We start from the raw sequence: 21,714 nt of genomic DNA on the forward strand, positions 1-21,714 counted from the left end.
GAAAAGAAGTTCTGAGATTATTAATCAGTATTGAAAGAGCTACATCATCAAGACAAGTAGCCAAGAAAAAATACAATTTTTGGTGTAGAGTTATTAAAAAACAAATGGAAATATATTAGGTAGTATGTTTAAATAATGGCATATTTTAAAAGATGTTTTTAAAGTCCTGCAATATTATAGGTGAAAAGTATAGGGTACCACCATCAAAAACGGGGTCCAGTGGAGAGGATAAAACTGAGCAGGTGTGAAAATCAAGACAGTGAAAGAGGAAGATGTTAAATTAACCATCCACATAGAAATTTAAGTCACAAACATTGATGAAGAGATCATGGGAAGGGATAATAAATCAGATTTTTAAATCTCCAGGGATGAGAGAGTAACCTGTAACTTTGTAGATGCTGGCAATAAGTAAAGAGCATAAGGGTTATCATCTGAAGAACTATGCTTCAGAGTATTTGCATCTTTCAGAACTGTAGGGAAGAAAAATAGTCTTTTAAATGTACTACCTTTATTGATTACATTTTTTTCATTTTGTCAAGTTTTAGTAATTTTATTAAATTCTATCAAAACATCAATTGTAAATGTTATTGAATTTTCCTGAACAACATAGTTAATCCCAAAAGTCATGGCATCCAGTAAAAAGTATACAAAATGATACAAATAAAGATAAATTAGAAATTTTAAAATGTAGATATGGACAGAGAAAATCAGAAAACAGAGACCTATTGTATTAGAGTTTGGGAACTTTTCGCTGATTGTAGTCTATATGCAATTTCCAAATTGATTTTTTAAAATAGTAAAATTTAGCCAAGAAAAATTTAATAGATGTGATGCACAATTCTGCAACATTTCCAACAGAAGGTGAAGTAATCTTGAGTGACAATGGAAAGCAAAAGAAACTCTTGTTTCAGAAACTCAAACTTCAGAAACTGAAGTTCGCCTAAAATTATGCTAATAGTAGATCTTTATTTCTAGAATATTAGAGGAAAAATTTAGAAAAGGTAAAGAATGTTCCATGAAGTAGGTTGCGATTATGACTTGGAGCCATGATTATTGATTGTGGAACCAGACTTGAATTCAGTGAATATTATAATCAAGACACTATATGTTCTTAGCTCAGTGTAATAATGGCTCAGATTATAGTCTTCAAAATCTCACTGAAAGTCAGAACCCTGCTGTGCTGCTCCACTCTTGCAATTTACAGTGAAAGGCCAATGAAAACTAAAAGTCAAAGTCTAAATAAAATTAGACAAAATTAAAAACAAAATATAATAAAATTCTCCAAGACAATTTGTGTCAGCAGGCTTCTTGGTTAGCATCAGCACCGAAATTAGGTTCCACTACGAGCAATAAGAATCAGTTTCACAGATATCACCTGCTATTTGATTAGAATTTGAGGTATTTTAAAAAATGCATTCTTAAATGTCTACAACAGAATAATGTAGCTGGATGAATCTATTATGTTGCTTTCCTCTTCTCACCTCTTGCTTCTTGGTACTATTTATTTACATGCCAATTAAAAAACCAAAATGAGTCTTTTCTTCAAAAACCTTATATTTCTCTCTGCCATTTCCCCTTAGATCCCATAAACAAGCTGATGAGTAAATATATGACAAAGTATCAAATTAAAATTATTTATTATTTAACATTCAAGATGACATTCTTAATAAATGAATTCTGGAAAGATTTTGAAGAACATTCAATGGTGTATGGCTCTTTGTAACCAAATAGACTTTGAAAAATGATGAAATATCTATATATGTACACACACAGCAGTAGGAGTTAAGGTGATGTGTACTCATGAAACACAAGTAGGTTATCGTTTGGACTGGAAATGCGGCTCAGCATAATAAAGTACTTGCCTACTACACATGAATCTTTCAGTTAGATAACTATGGCCACAAAGAAAAAAAAAAGAAAAAGAAATATGAAACTAAGATATCTTCTTAGACTAAATCTTTGCTAGCACTAGGAACAGAAAACAGAAACTTTTGAAAAAAAAAGCTTTGAATTAATATGTTCTGGATGATGTGTCCTGAAAGACATCATCCACATTCAGCTTCTTAATCCTAACTGCAGCTACCTCAAAGGTTGGCCCCTAATATACTGGGACCATACTTCTCTAAATTTGAGGAAAATGTTCAGATTGACTTTGGGGGATAGAAAAATAAGTTTTTTAATATTTATAATTATGTTTTAAATGTACTTCATAACTTTAAAATTCTAAAGTTTTCATTTTGCTCATCTGGAAGACAGTTGAACAGAACATATCATTTAATTTACTTTAAAAAAGTTTCCAAATTGTTGGCCAGAAAATTGATCACATTATTTTTTAAAGCATAAAGAAAGGTTCTTCCTCTAATGCCAAAGAAGTTTGAACAAAACTGCTTATTTTCTTTTATTTTATCAACTAAGTGTACCTCTGTCCCTGTCTACTGTTTTTCTCTATAAGAGTGTTTTGTGTTTTTAAGGTAAATTTGTGATAGAATCACAAGAACATAAAGGTTGATGAGTTTATATTTATCTTTAATCTTTCTAAATTATTCTTACTTTATATGTTAGATGCTTTTAAACATGAGTGATTGCTAAAGTAATATAAATTCTATTGGTTTTAAGTCTTATCCATGATGATTGCATTAACTATAAATGCAGTTCTACATATATTTGCCCAAATCGATCAGGAATAAAGATACATGAGGTCGTTATATTTAGGAAAATTTCATTGAGAAAAACAATGATTACACAAACAACAGTATTATTTCTGAATGTGATATATATGAAAAAGAAACAGATGAAGTTATATAAGTAACTATTGTATTCAATGAGGGACTTATGAAATATCCTCTGTAAGAGATGATAGATAAGCAGCCATTTGAATACAGCAAAATAAGTCACAAAAACATTTTGGAGAAGGGCGGTTTAGGCAAGGGAACAGTAAATGCTGTGCTCAAAGCTGAGGATGAGTTATACATGTTTGAAAAACAGGAAGGTGGCTAATTAGCCAAATAATTTTGACCAAGAGACTTAATCACAGAAAAGGAGATTATTTGTGAACATTGTATAGTTTGCTGGTGTAAGTTACTGATTTTTGTATTCTAATGCCTCAGCTTCAACCCTATAGGAAAGAATGGAAAGTAATGAAAATAAAAAGTGGTATACATTCTGTTTCATCTCTGTGCCTATTATCCAGTTCATATTAGGTGTTTGGGAGATTATTATATATCCAATACTCCATATAGATCAGACAATCAAGTAATACAGAGCACGGAGATAACAGTAACCTGAAACCATGCACATCCCGTAGCAAGACAGAAGTGTATAACTGAGAGAAGAACCATGATATTGACAATGGACACTCAGTAACAAAACTGCATCTCTGAAAACAATTCCACAAAATAGGTTTCAATCTTCCTTTGATACAGGAAGAGAAGCAGACTCCTAAAAGTATACATTGAACTCTAAGCATACTAAAACATAGCTTTAAATCAGTCTAGATCTGTTCTTTTCATGTCTTAAGCCCTTCAAATATTTTAAAAAATGATTTTCTGAATTGGTTGCCAAGATCTGAAAGTTAAAAAATTTTACATCTCTCTCTTGAATTTCAAAAATATGGCAACACTGGAGATTAGATCTATATATCTGTAAGACAGCTGGCTGGAGCTGATTAAATGTCATGTCAATAAACTTAGCAATTTGCCACTTCCCCAGATACTCGCTGTCTTCTCTTGATTATTTAGATCAACTATCGATTCCAAGTTGTTCAAATCAAAGTAGATTCACTCATATTGTTTTTCTTGGTACCACTCTTCTTCCCCTCTAACCTATCTTTGTACATATCAGCATCAATTGTACAACCTTCCAAAGTATAAATCAGATTATAACTGCCCTTCTGTTTAATCATCCCCAATGACTTCCCATTGTCCATAGAATAAAATCTTGAACTCAAGACTGTGCTGAAATTTTAAAGCTGGACACATTTTATCTCAATAATTATAATTCATACAGTATTCAATTTTAGTACATTTTTAGTAATCCAGAATAGCTATTGTGTAATATGTTACTTGGTATAAAAATAATAGAAATACTCACACAATACTAATATAATATTGCTTTGTCTTCAGTAATCTGCTTTTATTGGTACTGGAAGAATATTTTATTTTAAATATAATTTAAATATATTTAAATTTTAATTAAATTTCAATTAATTTAAATTTTATTTTAAATATAATGTGAAATGAGATGGTCATTTGAAAAAAATTGACCTATTACAAGCCATTTTTCTTTAATAAAAGTATTTTTATATGACAGTAAGTAAATTCTTGGAATTAAAATTAACTAACTCCTGACAATAAATTATAATCCATCCTTTACTACTGTTGTTGTTTATAAAGTTGTCTTAAATAGTGCGTGGCGTGTCAAGTGTTGGCTAAAGTTTCAGCCATGTGACTTTCACTAAAGACAATTAATTAAATTGATATTTGCCAAAATAATTCCTTGGAAACTTTTTAGACCAATATGAGTGCCAAAAAGGCCAGAAGTTGAGGATCTGATAAAAATGTTACTTTTCTTCATCTCTTTTTCAAAGTAAGAGCACTAGTGGGATGGTTGTGATTAAATCAATTTAAAAGACTCATTTTATAAACTGCCTAATTAGGAAAATATTATTTCTCTATGTCTTTATGAAATGTTGATTTTCAAAGATACTTTATAATGTCTTAATTACTTTCTTGTTGCTGAGGCAAGTACATAACATCCACAAGTGTAAGAAAAAAAGGTTAATTTTGGCTCAAAGTCCATTAAGGTTTTAGTCCCTTGCCAGCTGCCTCCAAGGCAGGGTGGCTTGAAAGGGGACATTTCATAGGAAGATTTCTCATGGCATGGCAGATCAAGAGAGGAGGAAGGAAGAGAAATCCTTCCATGCCATGACCCCAGTAACCCAACTCCTCCACTAGGCTTCATGCCCCAGTATCACATTAAGCTGTAAACTCATCAGTGGACTAACCCACTCATTAGCATCACACTCCCATGATCCACAAAACTCCACCTCTGAACACATGAGGATTTGGGGCACACCTGCTGTGCCCCTTTCTGGAAGGTTTCCAGAAAACGGATTATTAGATTTGACTTGTAATTTTAAAAAGATGACTCTGCCTACTATGCAGAATATTTTATTATATTTCGGATTAAGTATCATAAGTAAATATTGTGACTTATTCTATGTAGCTAACAGAAGAGATGGTCTTAAAGAAGATGGCTATATAGTTCTATTTTAGGGGTAGAATAAACAGAACGTGATAATTGTTTAAAGAGGTTAACTTAATTGAAAAAAACACGGAATTAGAGGATGTTATTTGGCTGTTGTAAAAACCCAAGATAACAGAGTTTAGCTCTAAAATTATAAAAAGAAACATTCAGCAATTTCTACACTAGGTAACACAAACTAAAATTAGGTTGATTGTGTTTATTTATTTATTTATTTATTTTAAAGAGAAAAACAAAAACAATGATACAGAATTTCAAAACAAGCTAACAAGATTAGCAAAGGTTAATACATTGCAATCATAATGTTCAAAGTAATTTCTCACATTATAAGATATAGAAATGAATAATTAATCAAACACTATAAGCACAAACAGTACTTTTCAGTTAACTAATAGAAATTAGGAGTGTAATTGTCTTACATATCTTTTATTTTAAAGTGAATAAAACAAAAGAGAACAGAACAAAGCAAATCATAATAGACTAACGCAAGCAACACAGTACTTCACAACAAGACAACCAGATATTAATAGGAGCTACCATAATGTCTGTTTTCTTTGAAATAGTTGAGCATATGTTCACATACAATAATAGCAAATATAGCAAAGTAATCTAAAACCATTCAAAGAATGAAAGTATTAAAGGACATTCAAAACCATATAACAGAAAATGAACAATGGCTACTATAATATCTCATTTTTCTTAAAAAAATTTGTTTATAGTCTCACACATATTAAAATTCAATAAGACACAGCATGATAGAACCAATGGAAACAGAAGAACAAAAGCATGGTAGGACTTCACAGCAAGATGATATTAAATCAGCAATGGCTGCCATAATGTCTTGTTTTCTTCAAAGTAGCTGTTCATACCATCACACATAATAAAATCAAACAAAGTAGAATAAAACCATTCCAACCAATGAATGAACATGTAAAACTTCAAAGCAATATAATGGGGAACGATGATTACCATAATATCTTATGTAGTCTTACCATTTCTTACACTAGGGAGACAAATGGTATTTACACATGTGAGTTTATTTCACTTATGAGAATGGTCTCAAGTTACATCCATTTATTTATAAATATCTCAATGTGATCATTCTTTATAGGTGAGTAGTACTCTGTTGTATAAAAACCACATTTTTTAATCCAGTCCTCAATTGATGGGCACTTAGATTGTTTCTAAGATCTGGATATTACAAATTGTGCTGCTATAAACATGGGTGAACATCTATCACTGTGGTATGATGTTTTCAGTTCTTCTGGGAATATGCCCAGAAGTGGGATAGCTGGGTCAAGTGGGACTTCCAATCCCAGCATTCTGACGACTCTCCAGACTGACCTCCACAGTGGTTGCACCAGTCTGCACTCACGCCAACAGTGCAGGAGAGTTCCTTTTTCCTCTGAAGCATGTGTTGTTGGTAGTTTTCTTTATCCTGGCCATTCTTTCTGGGGTGAGATAAAATCTCAGTGTGGTTTTAATTTTCATTTCTCCAATGACTAATGATGCTGAAAATTTTTTTCATGTATTTATTTGCCATTTGTATTTCTTCATCTGAGAACTCTGTATTCATCTCACATGCCCATTTTTGGACTGGGCCTTTGAATTTCAGGGGTCTGATTTTTTTTTAATTCTTTGTGTATTCTAGACAGCAGTCCTTTGTCTCAGGGGCAGTGCACTAAGATTTTCCCCCCAATTTGTTGGTTTTATTTTCACTATGCTGGAGATTTCTTTAGACATGTAAAACTCTTTAATAAGATGTGATTCCAGTTATTGATTCTGGAAAGTATTTCCCATGCAGTATGATTTCTATTCAAGAATTCTCTACCTAACCCTATGTCTTCAAAGTTGCTACCTACTTTGTCTTCCAATAGATTTAGTGTTTCTATTTTAATGTTTATGTCTTTGATCCATTTAGACTGTAGTTTAGTACAAGGGTTAGGCATGGGTCTAGTTTTAGTTTTCAGCATATGGAGAGCCAGTTTTTCTAGCACCATTTCTTAAAGAGACTATCTTTCTTCCAGTGAATGTGTTTGGCCCCTTTATCAAAGATAAGAAGGCTGAATGTGTTTCTGGTTGTAGTTGTATCTTCTAATCCAGTCCATTGATCTTCAGGTCTGTTTTTATTCCAGTACCATGTTGATTTTATTACAGTAGCCTTTTAGCATAACTTCAAATCAGGGATTGTGATGCTTCCTGCCTTGCCTTTGTTGCTTAGAACTGCCTTTGCTATTCTAGGTCTCTTCTGGTTCCAGATGAATTTTAGGAGTGATTTCTCTAGATCTATGAGGTATGCTAGTGGTATTTTGATTGGGATTGGATTAAATCTGTATAACAATTTTGGGAGAATGGCCATTTTTACAATGTTTGTTCTTCCCATCCATGAACAAGAGTTGTTTTTTCCATTTCCTGAGGTCCTTGTCGATTTCTTTTTCAGGGTATTATAATTTTCCCTGATTAGATGTTTTGCTTCTTTTGTTAGAGTGATTCCTAAGTATTTCATTTTATGGATGGTATTATGAAGGGTGTAGCTTATCTTATTTCTCTCTCAGTGATTTTTTTGTTAGTGTGGAGGAATTCTATTGATTTTTGAGTGTTGACTTTGTATCCAGCTACATTACTGAATTTACTGATTATTTCTTTTTTAAAAAAATTTTATTTAAAGAAAAAACAAAACAGTAAAAGGGTACAAGTAATACAGAATTTCAAAAAAAAATAAACAGTAAGAAATCACTAGTTAATAGATGACATATTGTCATTTTAGAAATAGTTGTTCAGGTTACAAAATTAAAGCATACAGAGTGTACATTCAAACATTGATACTGCAAATGGTTGTGTTCAATGATCCAACAAAAACTTAGTAATTTGGTCATCTATCTTACACACCTAAACACACTTGCAGTTGTATACTTTAGAGCACTTTCTTTTCCTCTCTTTTTTACAATAACATTTACACATTTTGGGCTTTATTACTCCCGCAGTTCTTATTACATTTTTTTGGAAGAGAATAAAACCAAATGTGACATAACAAAGCAGTCAGTCATAACAAAGGATGGACATGATGTAAAAACAGAATACAAGGTGATCAACAATGGTTACCATAATGCCTCTTGCTATATTAAATGAATTGCCTATATCATCAGGTATAATAAAATTGAACAAAACAGTACAGAAAAAAACCAATAAAACTAAAACATTGGAGACATTACAGGACTTCAAAAGAAGATAACAGTCAAACCAGAATGGGAATCATAGTGAATCTTATTGCCTTCAAAGTAGTTGCGTATACCCTCAACCGATGCTATCAAACAGAACAGAATAGAGTAAAATCAGTCAAAACAAGATGGTGAGAGCGATACAGGGCTTCAAATCAAGCTAATAGGAAATTAAACAAATTACTATAATGCATGCTGCTAATTTTTAAATTTTTTCCCTTATTTAAAAAAATAATAAAAATAAATAAATTTTTAAAAAGGGGAAGATAGATATAAAAGAGGACATAACAACATAACAATACAGGTCAGAACAGAACAATTTAAGCAACATAGTGTTTCACTATAAGATAACCCGACTTAATAGCAGTTACTATAGTGTCTCTTTCCTTGAAATATCTGAGTATAACTTCGTATTCATAGCATCAAACATATCAACACAGTGTGAAACCATTCTAGAGGATGAAAATATTACAGGATATTTAGAACAATCTAACAGAAAATGATCAATTGTTTCTATATTATCTCTTTGCCTATAAAAAATTTTGTTTATACTATCACATATAATAAATTCCAATAAGATGCAACATGCTAAAACCAATGGGGACAGAAGAACAACAGATTGGTGGGACTTCAAAACAAGATGATATTAAATCATCACTAGCTATTATGATGCCTTGTTTTCTTCAAAATAGCTGCTCATATCATCACAGACAATAATATAAAACAGCCCAGAATAAAACCACTCCAATTAATATATATATATATATATATATATATATAGAGAGAGAGAGAGAGAGAGAGAGAGATAGATTTTTTTTTCTTTTCCCTTTCCTATTTTCTGCTTTCCCCCATCCAGTTGTTCTTCCCTTTTAATCTTTTCTTTCTCATTCACAGTATCTATATACATTTTGGATCTTATTTACTCTTTCAGTTTCTTACCCTAGGGAGACAATATGGTATTTACACACACATATCTGATTTATTTCACTTATGATAATGGTCTCTAGTTGCATCAAATTGCCTAACAAAGCCTTGCATTTGTCATTATTTATAGCTAAAGAGTACTCCATTGTACAAAAATACCACATCCTTTGTAATCTATTCCTGGGTTAATGGAGTTTTGGGTTGTTTTCAAGATTTACCTATTACAAATTGTGCTACTATAAACGTGGGTACATATTTATCACTGTGGTATAGTTTTTAAAATAGAAAACTGAATCAAATGGAATCTCTAACCTTAGTTCTTTGTTTTATTTGTTTGTTTGTTTGTTTGTTTTGAGGAATGTCCACACTGATTTCTATAGTGGTTACACCAGACTATATTCCGACCAACAGTAGAGAAGGGTTCCTTTTGACCCATGGCCCCACCACATTTATTATTGGTTGATTTCTTGAGGTAGCTGTTACTTATTTCTGGGGTGAGATGGAATCTCAATGTTGTTTCAATTTGCATTTTTTCATATATTTATTTGCCAATTTGTATTTCATCTTCTAAGACGTGTATATTCAACTCACATGCCTATTTTAAGATTGGGTCTTTGAATCTGAAGAGTCTGTTTTTATTTCAATTCTTTGTATGCTTTAAACAAAAGTTCTTTGTGTATGAGGCAATTGGATAAAATCTTACCCACTCTGTGGGTTTCCTTTTCACTCTATTGGGGATTTCTTTTGATGTGCAAAATCTTTTTAATAAAATGAGATTCCAGTTGTTGACTGTTTGCAGAACTTCCTGTGTACTTTGAGTTTTGTTCATGAATGCTCTGCCTACCCTTATGTCTTCAAAATTTAAGTCAGGAAGTTATAAAGATCAGGATAGAAACTAATGTGATTGAGACTCAGAAAACAAAAATTGGCTCTTTGAAAGGATAAATAAAATTGATAAATCCTGAACCAACCTTAGCAAATAAGGAAAGTAAAGGGTGAAATTCATTCAATGAGGAATGAAAAGGATGAAAGTATTATAGATCCTGTGGAAATTCAAAAGATCAATACCTATTTTGAAAATCTTTACTCATATGGGATGGAAAACAGAAGAAATGGACCAATCCCCATAAATGCATGAATTATCAAGGCTGAATCAAGAAGACATAAAAATTCTGAATAAACCAATATCAGATAATGAAATTGAAAATGTAATTAAAATTTTACTAATCAAAAAAAACCCTAGTGCTGATGGCTTCACAGCTGAATTCTACAAGAAACTTAGAGAAGATTTAACACCAATATTCCTCCAACTCTTTAGTGAAATTGAAAAGGAAGCAGCTCTCCCCAACTCATTCTTGGAGACAAGTATTTTCCTGAGACCAAAACCAGAGAAAGTCCTAATGAAAAAGGAGAACTATGAGCCAATCCCCCTAATGAACATGGATGCAAAAAATTCTCAATAAAATGCTATCAAACATAATGCAGCAAATCATCAAGAAGAGTACACATCATAATCAAGTGGGATTCATTCCAGAAATGCAAGGATGGTTTAACATACACAAATCAGTTAACGTAATACACCACATCAACAGATCCACAAACAAAAATCACATGACTGTCTCAATAGATGCAGAAAATGCTTTTGAAAAAGCACAACATTTATTCATGATACAGAAAATTGGAATAGATGGTCATTGCCTCTCAATCTGACAAAAGCCTTCAATGACAAAGTAACGGTCCACATCATGCTATATAGATAAGTACTGAGAGCTTTCCCTCTAAACTGAGGAATATGACAAGGATGTCCACTATCACCACTCCTTTTCAGTATATTTCTGGAAACATCATCCAGAGAAATTAGATGAGAGAGAAATAATGATAAGGAAGGAAGAAGTTAAATTATTATTATATGTGATACTCTACATAGAAGGCCTCAAAAACTCTTCCGAAATATTTCTAGATTTCATAAGTAAATTCAGTAGCATAGTTGGATACAAAGTCAACACTCAAAAATCAGCCGGAGATAAAGCTCAGTGGCACAAGCACCTGCTTGGCAAGTGCACATTCCCGAGTTCAATTCCCAGTACAAAAAAAAAAGAAAGAGAGAAAGAAAGAAAGAAAAAAGAAAGAAAGAAAGAAGAAAAGAAAAGAAAAGAATTAATAGCATTCCTGGACACAAGTAACAAACAAACTGAGAGAGAAATTAGGGAAATCACATTCTTCATGATAACATCCAAAAGATGAAATACATAGTAATCTATCTAACAAAGAAATTAAAAGAAGTGTTTATGTGTGAGCCTATTTTCATTACTTAAGAGTCTGCAGAGTCTACGGACTGTGTGAGTTCAGGAATGCGTGTCTGTGTTTGTGTTTAAATTCCATAGCAGTACTGGTGCATAATCCCAGTGGAAGAGTTAATTGAGGATAAGTTTGGGGCAGCTAAAAGCTTCAGATAAATTGGGGAAGACAATGTCAGCTCCTAGACTATCTTCTTGGTCATGTAATGAAGTAGAACTTCCTCCTGTAGGCAACAAGGAGCCACTAATATGTTCTAAGCAGAATTATGGCTTTGCTTACTGGGTTTTCATTTTGCACATTTCTCTGTGACATCAAAAAAGAAGAGGAATTTGAATAAGCTAGACTGGGGCAAAAAGGCCAAGAGCACAATTTTAGTAGACTGAAGTTGTTCAGCAGAAAGTTACCGGAGTCTACTCTTGAACTGCAAGAATGGGAATGGACAGGAGGGAAAAGCAAAATTAACATGAATTGGTGACCAAGTAGATATGAAGTGTTTAAAAGTAGAAAAAATTGTAAAAGTCAATTAAATATTCCATTTACTGGCAATAAATTAATGTGGCAATCTATTGTGTTAGGTTCCTATTTAAGAAGTGTCAGGTAATAAAATAGTGTCTGAAGCAGCTTTGCTCACTACATATTGCTCACATTAATTTTCTAATATTAGAATGCTATCACAATAATGGCATCTCTGAGAGATCATTGTTAGCATAGCCAAGGTTCCTCACTTTCAGAAGATCTAGTTTAGAAGGATGAAAACATGACACATTAATTAGGTTCAAAAAATTGATGTTTTCAGAAATATTTTGGCAATTGCCCCACTGCAATCAATTTCTTGTCTGGAGAGAAGATAATCTCATTTGTTGATTAAAGAAGGATTGATGTGTTTTGCAACAGCTAAAATTGACTTTCTGTTGTATAAATTGAGAATCTTGACTTGTGAGGGTCATGTAACTGCCACTTCCTATAGAATGAAGAGGTGCTGAAAGTCTGGGCCACCTGGAATCCTGAGATATTTTTATATTTCCAAGTGCCTGCCTGTATTTTGCTTATCTTTAAAGCTGAGATTGGGTGCAATTTTTTACACAGTCTTCATTAACTTGAACTTGTTTTACCTTAGGTTAGTCCCTCTTCTATTCTGTTTCCGTAGTATAGCTTGGTTGTCACACAGCAAATGCCAGTGATGTATTTATTTGTGCATCTTCACCTGTAAATTGAAGTCGAGGTATAGCGTCTAACAAATACCTAGCCTACAGATAACATTCTCTTTACATCCTGTCTTTGACAATCGAGGGTTTCTTCACTTCTGTTTTCCCAACTTCGTTTGTTATCTTTGAAGGTAATGCATAATTTGCTTATATTTTGTACTCATTGTTTATGTATTTTTCCATATCAGAATGTAAGCTTCCCAGAGACATGATTCTTATCTAATTGGTTTTCCAGAAGCCAGTGCTTGGTACACAATAGTTGATCACTAAAGATTTGTGATTTGAATGAATGAATTCATCAAAAGATTATTCAACTAAAGAAAGGTTAGTCTAATAAAAGGAGCTGTCACATTACTTTAACAGATATTTTCTCATTATTTGTGTGACTTCAAATTTCTCTTGAATAGAAACTTACTCAAAATTTTGACACAAAACATTTTATAAATATGTCTGTACTAAATTTAAAAAATAATCTACTAGAAAGAAATATACATTACAAAAGGAAATACCAACAGATTAGTGTCCAAGTGGGAGCACTTAACATTACAAGCGTCTGAATGGATAGTGTAGTTATTTGCTCATATTCACTTGAATATTCCTATGAAAACTCAAAGTGTTTTACTTCAGAACTCTCTACTACCCCAATTATAATCTCTGGTCTCTACTTTTTGGACTGAAATTTCTTTTTCATGGATAGAAATTTTTATATGAAAAAGTGATTACCACCTAATCAGAAGATATTAGCTTGCTTGAGTTATGAGTTAAACTTTGCTGACACCACAGCAGTCTTTCTTTCTCAAACTATTTTACCTACCAATTTCTTAGTTGTTTCTTTCCTTTCTTTCTGAATACTTTCTTTCACAGACCATTTTTCCTCATTTTTTTCATTACAAAATTGCTTTTTTAAAATATATCATAAATATAAGTATGTCCTAAATTTTGGCCTAATTCCTCTTGTTCTCCATACTATTTTATTAATACATATTTATGGTACATAATGATTGCAATTATTATAGGGAAACTTTTGCACTCTCTATACTTTTATAAATAGTCTCAGCAATTTCTAAGAGCTCAACTTTCCCTTGTGATTCTCATATATTTATGTTCATAGTTTATCCAACTGCATTTAAACATGCCATTTGATAAGGTCAAGAACAAGAAAATTAATATCCTAAAACTTAAGTTATGCTTTCTCTCAAAGCACATTTTTCCACATCTTATTGCTGTCACTGAATGGTATCAAACATCCAGATACTTAAGCAACATTTCACTCATTATTTTCATTCTTTCATTCAATCAATTGATAAAGCTTATCAGCTTCATTGTTCCCAGAATTATGTCATTTTATCCACAAAATTTTATGTGCAAATGCCTCTTTTTATTATGTCTACTTTGTATTATTCTTCTTAAATTTATTGCTGTCACAAAAGCACTTTAATAATTCTATAAATAAAATTTAGCAACTTGACCATCATGCTGTCTAGATCAAGTTCCATTCTTGTTACCCTGTACTAGAGTCCAACATTCATAGTAAGTCTGGAATGTGATACTACTTCACACTTGTTAATATGACTCATAGGAAAGAAAAATGGCAAGTTTTGACAAGGATGTAGAGAAAAGGTAACATTTAAATATTGTTTGTTGGAAAATAAAGTAGTACAATCATTTTAGAAAAAAGAATCACTATACAACTAAGCAACCTTGGATATGTACCTAAAGCAATTGAAAGAAGTATAGCAAGCAGAAACCAGAGAAAAGTAACAGAGACAGGATTTGGTACGAGAAGTGGTGTGGTTGCTGTGACTAAACCTGCTCATGCGGTTTAGGAGCTTTTGGAAATGATTTGTGGGAAGAGTTTGGAAAGGTTTGGTGATGCTGACTGAATAATGACAGCTAGAACACCTTATTCTGTACTGTATGGGGGATTCTAATAAAGAGTTCAGAAGACCAGAAGGTTCATAAAAATCCCACTAGCAAAAGCCAGACTTGAGAGGTTTTTGCTGAGGAAGAACTACTCTGACTGGTAACAATGTGCAATATGCCTTGGATGAGAGTGTTTCTGCATTTTCGTGTACAGAGATTTTACCTGAGACTACAGTTTAGGGTAGCAGACTAATCAATCTTATAAAAGAAAGTTCAGAGCAGTCTCATGTTGATGTTATGGCACAACTGCTATTGGAGATTTATCCAGGTCTATGTTGAGAATTAAGAGCAAAGAAACCATCAGAATGATTTAAAACATGAGTTTGTCCAGAAAAGAAGCTTCAGTAAAGCTGTGGACTATAAGATAGAGGGCAGAGTAGAACTTGATTATTGAAAGGGAATAAAACATAAAAGATAGCCTGAGGGTATCACAAGTCTCTACTCTACAGCCTCAAAATTACAAAAGTGAAAGGCTTTGCTTTGAAAAGAAAGCCACAGAGCACCATGTTCCAGAATGATAGAGGCTTCAGCATGTTCCAGAGTTATGATTGCTGCACCATGTTCCAAAAGAGCAGCAGCACAGAGAATTTGTTCCTCAGAATTGGATTCAGAGTGCTCAGTGATCCGGGCACTACACACCTACAATCAAGAAAAAAGTCTGGCTGCTGATTCAGCTGGTAACAGACCTTTGCATCATCCACATAGTGCTGTATATAGATAGGCACATACAGAAGAGAAGAGTTATGCTTCTCTTTAGGGTTAGTAATGCTTCCACTCAACTTTCTGGAGGTCTGCTAGTATGCCACTGAGACAGCAGTACATGAAGTTGTGAGTGCGAAGCCAAAGGTGCAGTGAGGATGCCAGAAGGTTTTAGAAGCCGGGGATATGGATTGTTTGAGGACAACTACAATGAAAGAGCAGAGCAGGCCACAAAGAAATCTCATGGGAGCTACAACCAGCATCAGTTCCACAGGGCGAAGCCACCTAAGCTATTTGGAATTCACATACTATCGTAGGTTGCCTTAGATGCTGCACATGGAACTATAGGACTTAATATTTGTCCTGCTGGATTTGAAGTTTTCTTAGGTCCCATTCCTTTATATTCTCCTGTTTGTAACTTTTGGAATGGAAACATCTATCTGCTGCCTTTGAATGTTGGAATTGTCCTTCTTTTTATTTGTACAGGGGTTGACCGCCAACTGTTTCCCTTAAATCTCAGAGGATACTTGGAACTTGGACTTTTCAGCAATGGTGAAACTGTTAGGACATCAGCAACTCTTAGAAGTGGAATAAATGGCTTCTGCATGGAAGAAGAAATGAGTCCTTGAGCTCCAGGAATGAAATGTTATTGTTTGTATCTGGATGTACCCTCAAAGCCTCATGCAGTAGACAGGCAGCCCTCTCTCTCTCTCTCTCTCTCTCTCTCCCTCATTACTTTTTCTGTCTTATGCCATCATGAACTGTTGTTCCTCTGCCATGTTCCACCCTACCTTGGAGCTGGTTATGGACTCTATAAACTATAGACTGAATAAACCTTTTCCCCTTTAAACTTGGATGTTGAGTATTTTGTCTCAGCAATGTTGATGGTAACTAAGATATCTATTATATATATATTAAATAATTTCTAGGTTAAATGATAAAATATAAATAATATATATTTATACATATATAGTTATATAAGGAATAATGAGAAAAATTATATAATGTTCAATACAGATGAAACTTCTTCAAATACTTTGATGCACAATTGTTGAATTTATAGATATAAATTCAAGAATATATAGAGATGACTATAAGTCATAGTCATATGATTATGACTTATAAAAAGTCATAGAAAAAAGAAGGAGGGGGGAGGAGTAAAGATGGTGGATAGATAACAACTGGCTACAGAGGCTCCCTGAGATAGTCAACTTACAATTCAACATAATACAGAGTGGGGAGCCCCAAACAGAGGGAGATAAATTCTTTCATCCCAAGAAGAAATTAAGGTGACTTGCTGACCATCCGAGGTCCTGTTGCAACTTGCCAAGGTCCCACCTGACTTGCCAAGCCATCCGAGGACTCACCACGTCAACTCACTGGAGGTGCAGTTACATTGAGTTCGGGGATTGGCAAACCGAACAGAGAGGTGAGTTGACAAGGTGCCTACATCGACCTGTGGTGAGTGATGGGAGTGGAGTCATTCCAAAAATAGGGGGGCTCTGTGGACAACATTCTGGGACAGGGCAGGACTGGCAAGTACAAGGGGCAGCAGTGACTTCAGCCAATTGTTCCTTTCCTGAATGGGATTGGTGGAGTGAGCTAGGCCTGGGTCACGTGACCTGGCTGAGGTTATCTGAAATCAAGTCTCTACAGCGGTGGCGCACACTAACCACACTAACCCAGTGAAATCTCTGAAGTTTGACTGCTCTGGAAGGGAGGCAGCGCATGGTGCATGCCACAGCAGCTTGACTGATATAGAGGAGAGGGGCCAGCATACACTGTACCTATCTGCAACACACTAGCACATGGCATTGGGAAGGGTCATCTATCCAGGGTGCTTCAGAAGAATTGTAAACAACAAAGAAAGAAACTGGGGCCTCCTGGAAGAGGCAAAAAAGATGGGAAGAGGAAGCAACAACAAAAAGTCCCCAGGCCCCAACCCTGAGAACATTGACCCAGGACAGGTAAATACAAAGGAGAATGAAAACAGCAAACACGCACTATCAGACACAGAGCTAGTGGACATAAAGAGATATATTTGGGACCTCATAGACAAGTTCAAAAGTGAAATATTTAGCCAAATAAAGCAAGATAAATAAATAAATAAATAAAAGAGATAATAAGCACCCCTCAAGTAGACACAGACAGAAGAAGGGAGGAACTCAAACAAAGGAGAGAACCATTTGATGAAGAAAGTAAAAAATATAGAATACATGACGCAGATTCAAAGAGATCACCAGGAAATTAAAAACTCTATGGAAAGATGGAAAATCAGCTTGAAAGAAACTAAGGACAGATTGTGCAAACTGGAGGACAATTTTGCAATGTGGGAGTATGAAAGGGAAAGCTTTTTAAAAATAAGGAAACAAGCACTAGAAGATGACAAAAGGATCTATAATTTGAGAATAAAAAATATGAATGAAGAAGCTGGGGTACAAGCAAAAGAACTACAAAGGTTATTAACAGAAATCATTAAGGAAAACTTCCCAAACACAGGAAATTATATTCTTATATATGAGGCATACAGAACTCCAGCCACCTACAACCAAAACAGAGCTACACCCAGACATATAAAAATCAAGGTCCCAGAAATTCAATATAAGAACAGAATATTAAAAGCTGTTAGAGACAAGAAACAGATCACCTATAAAGGAAGGCCCATTAGAATTACGGCAGACTTCTCGACACAAATCATCAAGTCAAGAAGAGCCTGGAGCAAAATATTCCAAGCCCTGAAAGAAAATAACCTCTCTCCCAGATTGATACACCCTGCTAAATTGTCTCTAGAAATTTATGGAGAAACAAGATGCTTCCAAGACAAAGGGGAACTTGGGAAATTCGTAACCACCAATCCAACTCTACAGAGAATACTGCAGGCCATTCTAGAGTGAGAGAAAAGTACTAGGATTCCAGGAACAGTGGCAAAGAGGCCTCAATGAATGGAGCAGAAAACAGAATGAAGAAGATAAGCAGACAACTGATGACAAAAAAAGAGCATAACAGAAATGAGGCGGAAAAGATTTTATTCAAAACTAATATGATTGATAGTATCAAGTCTGAGAGTATAGGCAACTACACTGAAGATGACAACATTCACTACAATATACATTCTGATTTGATAACTTCCAGTTTTTGAAGTTCTATAATATATACAAAGTTGTGTTTTTATTAATAGTGTTATGTACTGATATATTCAATTATACTATGTCTGATGATATAGCCAATTTTATTGGAGATAACAAGAAACAACACAGGAACCATGGTAGAACTCTTTGTACAATATATGTTTATTGTCATATACGTTTATTTAATTTCATGTGCTTATAGGAATATGTTTTGCTTTGTCTTGCTTTGTTTTGTTTCTCCCTCTAATATAAAAAGATAGAAATAAGTGTTAAGACTGATGCATGTTTAGAATCTATAAACAGTTTATGAGAATTGATCTTATGACACAGGATGAAATGAACATTTTTTTTTAAAAAAAAGAGACACAAAAATACCCAGTGATGATCCTGGAGGGTCATAATGTGAAACCCAGCAATAGAATTACTCTTTGTTCAGAGTGATATTAGCCTGCTTGGGTTTGTTCAATCTCAACATAATTGAAGATATGGATAACTGCATGTATGTTTAAGAGTATAGGATTGATAACCATATTTCTAAGTTTTTGTTGGATAGTTGAACACACTGGTTGCAATCTCACTGTTTGAATACCCTCTTTATATGCTCCACTTTAGTATTTTGAATAACTATTTGTAAGACAGCAATCTGTAATCATCAACTAGTGATTTCTTATTGGTTACTTTTTTATTTGAAAGTATGTATTATTTCTACCCATTTTCTGTTTTGCTTAATCTTTCTTTAAATTAAATTTTAAAAAAAGACACTACAGTACCCAGTGCTTATCACGGAGTGTCATGATGTGAAATCCAGCAATACTATTATTCTTTGTTCAGAATGATTTTAAACTGCTTTAGTTTGTTTAATCTCAACATAAATGAAGATATGGATAACTGCGTGTATGTTTAAGTGTATAAGATTGACAACCATCTTACTAAGTTTTTGTTGGACAGTTGAACAGAACTGTTTGTAGTCTCACTATTTGAATTCCCACTTTACATGTTGCATTTTTGTATCTTAAACAACTATTTGTAAAATGACAATATGTAAACATCAACTAGTGATTTCCTGCTGTTTATTTTTTCTCTGAACAGACAGAAATACGTGTTAAGACTCATGCATGTGTAGAATCTATAAAGAGTTTATGAGAACTGATCATATACCATATGATGAAATGAACAGATACTTTGAAGAAAAAGAGACATTAAAATACCCAGTGCTGATCCTGGAGTGTCTTTATGTGAAACCCAGCAATAGTATTATTCTTTATTCAGAGTGATATTAGTCTGCTTTGAACATATGTATTATTTCTACCTATTTTCTGTTTTGTTTAGTCTTTCTTTAATAAAATTTTTTTTTAAAAAGGAAGGGAGAAAAAGAAGGAGGTTGAAAGTAACCAATCAACATACCTGAGGTCAGTAAGAGGAAAGGAGAAAAGATTTAATTCTCTTTGTTGCTCAAAGTTTCAATTAGCCTGGAGAAATAAAATTTTAGTGGTCATTTGTATTACATGGGGGTTAGAGTTAATTTTCATGTATTATATGTGTTTAAATTGCTAAAAGAATAAAATTTTAATGTAACCAAGAAAAAATAACCTGATAAGGTAATCAGTATGTTAACTTGATAGAATCTGCAAACCAAACAAATGAAGATCCAAATATCATATTGCACCCATCACTATGCATCATTATTTGCCAATTAAAATGTATTAATTGAATATACTTTCCCTGTTGACTTCAATTTCAAATCCATTTTCACTCCAATGTTAAAATCTATTAACATATTTCTTAAAAGTATCTGAAGGTCCCATACTCTATCCTTTTACTAGTCCTTTGAAGCTATTGGTTAAATTTGTATAACTTATCTCAAATGATGTGCAAGTGTGCAACTCTAATACATACATAACGAAGAATTCATTGGACCTCTGGTTCAGCTGAGTTGGAGAGAAAATCTCAACATGAAGCCAAATGCTCATTCTATTGAAATAATCATACCTCTCATCTTGTTTCTATTAATTCTTTATATCTCAGGTTAGTTTTTACTTCATTTCATAATTTATGAGCAGCAGATTAGATAGTCATGTGCTACATTTTTGTAGTAATTTGTATTTTCTATGTTATCATTCTTTTATTCTTTCAAAACTATAGACAACTCTAGCAGACTGAAAGTTCAATGAGGAAAAAATCACGTCTGGGCTAGAGATATAACTCAGTGGTTGAGTGCTTGTCTAGAAAATGTGAGGACTTGATTTTAATCTCCAGCAAAATCAATCAATCAATGTCATCTTCTTTATAGTTGCATGCCAAAATTTACAATGTCTTGCAGGTAGTTGAAGTTCAAGACATACTGTTGTTTTTAATAACATTGAGTGACAAATTAGGAGAATTTTTCTATCTTCTTTATTATCTTTGTTAAGTCATGAATTAAAAGCATCCCATAATTGTTTATCTTAAAGTTTATCTTAAGTCAACCCCAACTTTTATATTATACTTAAGAAATAATATTGTCTTGTAATTGGTTTTAATGTTTTGTTTTGGCTTCTTCCTGATTGTGGATGGTTTTAAAGAAATCTGGAAGAAGTTCTTTCAGACACAAATTGCCAGATGTGATTTTAGCCTTGAAGTTCTCTATCTATAGATGTGTGGGCTTGGATTTGGGTTTATGGAATTAATACATTCCTCTAATGCTTTTAGTTAAATTGAAATATTGCTTTGGGGCTAAAATATGAATCTTTCTACATAAGTGCTTGAGAAGTTCTCTGGCATTTTATCAACTGCACAGGGAAATTATTTGTTTTTCTCTGTGAGGATAGAGTTAGTGTCCTTAAAAGCCATAATCACTAAATGGGGAAAATACAGTTTTAGAAGTAAATAAAATTGTGAGCTGAAAGACAATAGCTGGATTATATTTAATGACCAATAAGTTATTTTTATTACTAATCATTTGATAAGACTATTCATGGGTAAAATTTAAAAAATATACCAAATTATCACTTTAACATTCATTAAAAGGCAAACTGAGCAAATGATCTAACAACAGCTAAGAAAGATTTTATTTGGGAA

The 21,714-nt window shown here is 33.3% G+C and overlaps 1 protein-coding gene across 1 annotated transcript in view; it reads left to right on the forward strand.

Moving 5' to 3' along the window:
• The window catches only part of LOC106025858 (histone H3.v1-like), a 311,126-nt gene extending 294,575 nt beyond the window's left edge, over positions 1-16,551 (forward strand). The window contains exon 6 of the transcript XR_010050194.1: positions 16,016-16,551. The gene's annotated coding sequence lies outside the window, so the exon portion shown is untranslated. The remainder of the gene's footprint in view (positions 1-16,015) is intronic.
• The last annotated feature ends 5,163 nt before the right edge of the window (positions 16,552-21,714 follow it).

Source organism: Cavia porcellus, unplaced genomic scaffold, assembly GCF_034190915.1.
Source record: "Cavia porcellus strain 051 isolate PalLab524CR breed Dunkin Hartley unplaced genomic scaffold, mCavPor4.1 scaffold_10, whole genome shotgun sequence".
NCBI classification, from domain to species: domain Eukaryota; kingdom Metazoa; phylum Chordata; class Mammalia; order Rodentia; family Caviidae; genus Cavia; species Cavia porcellus.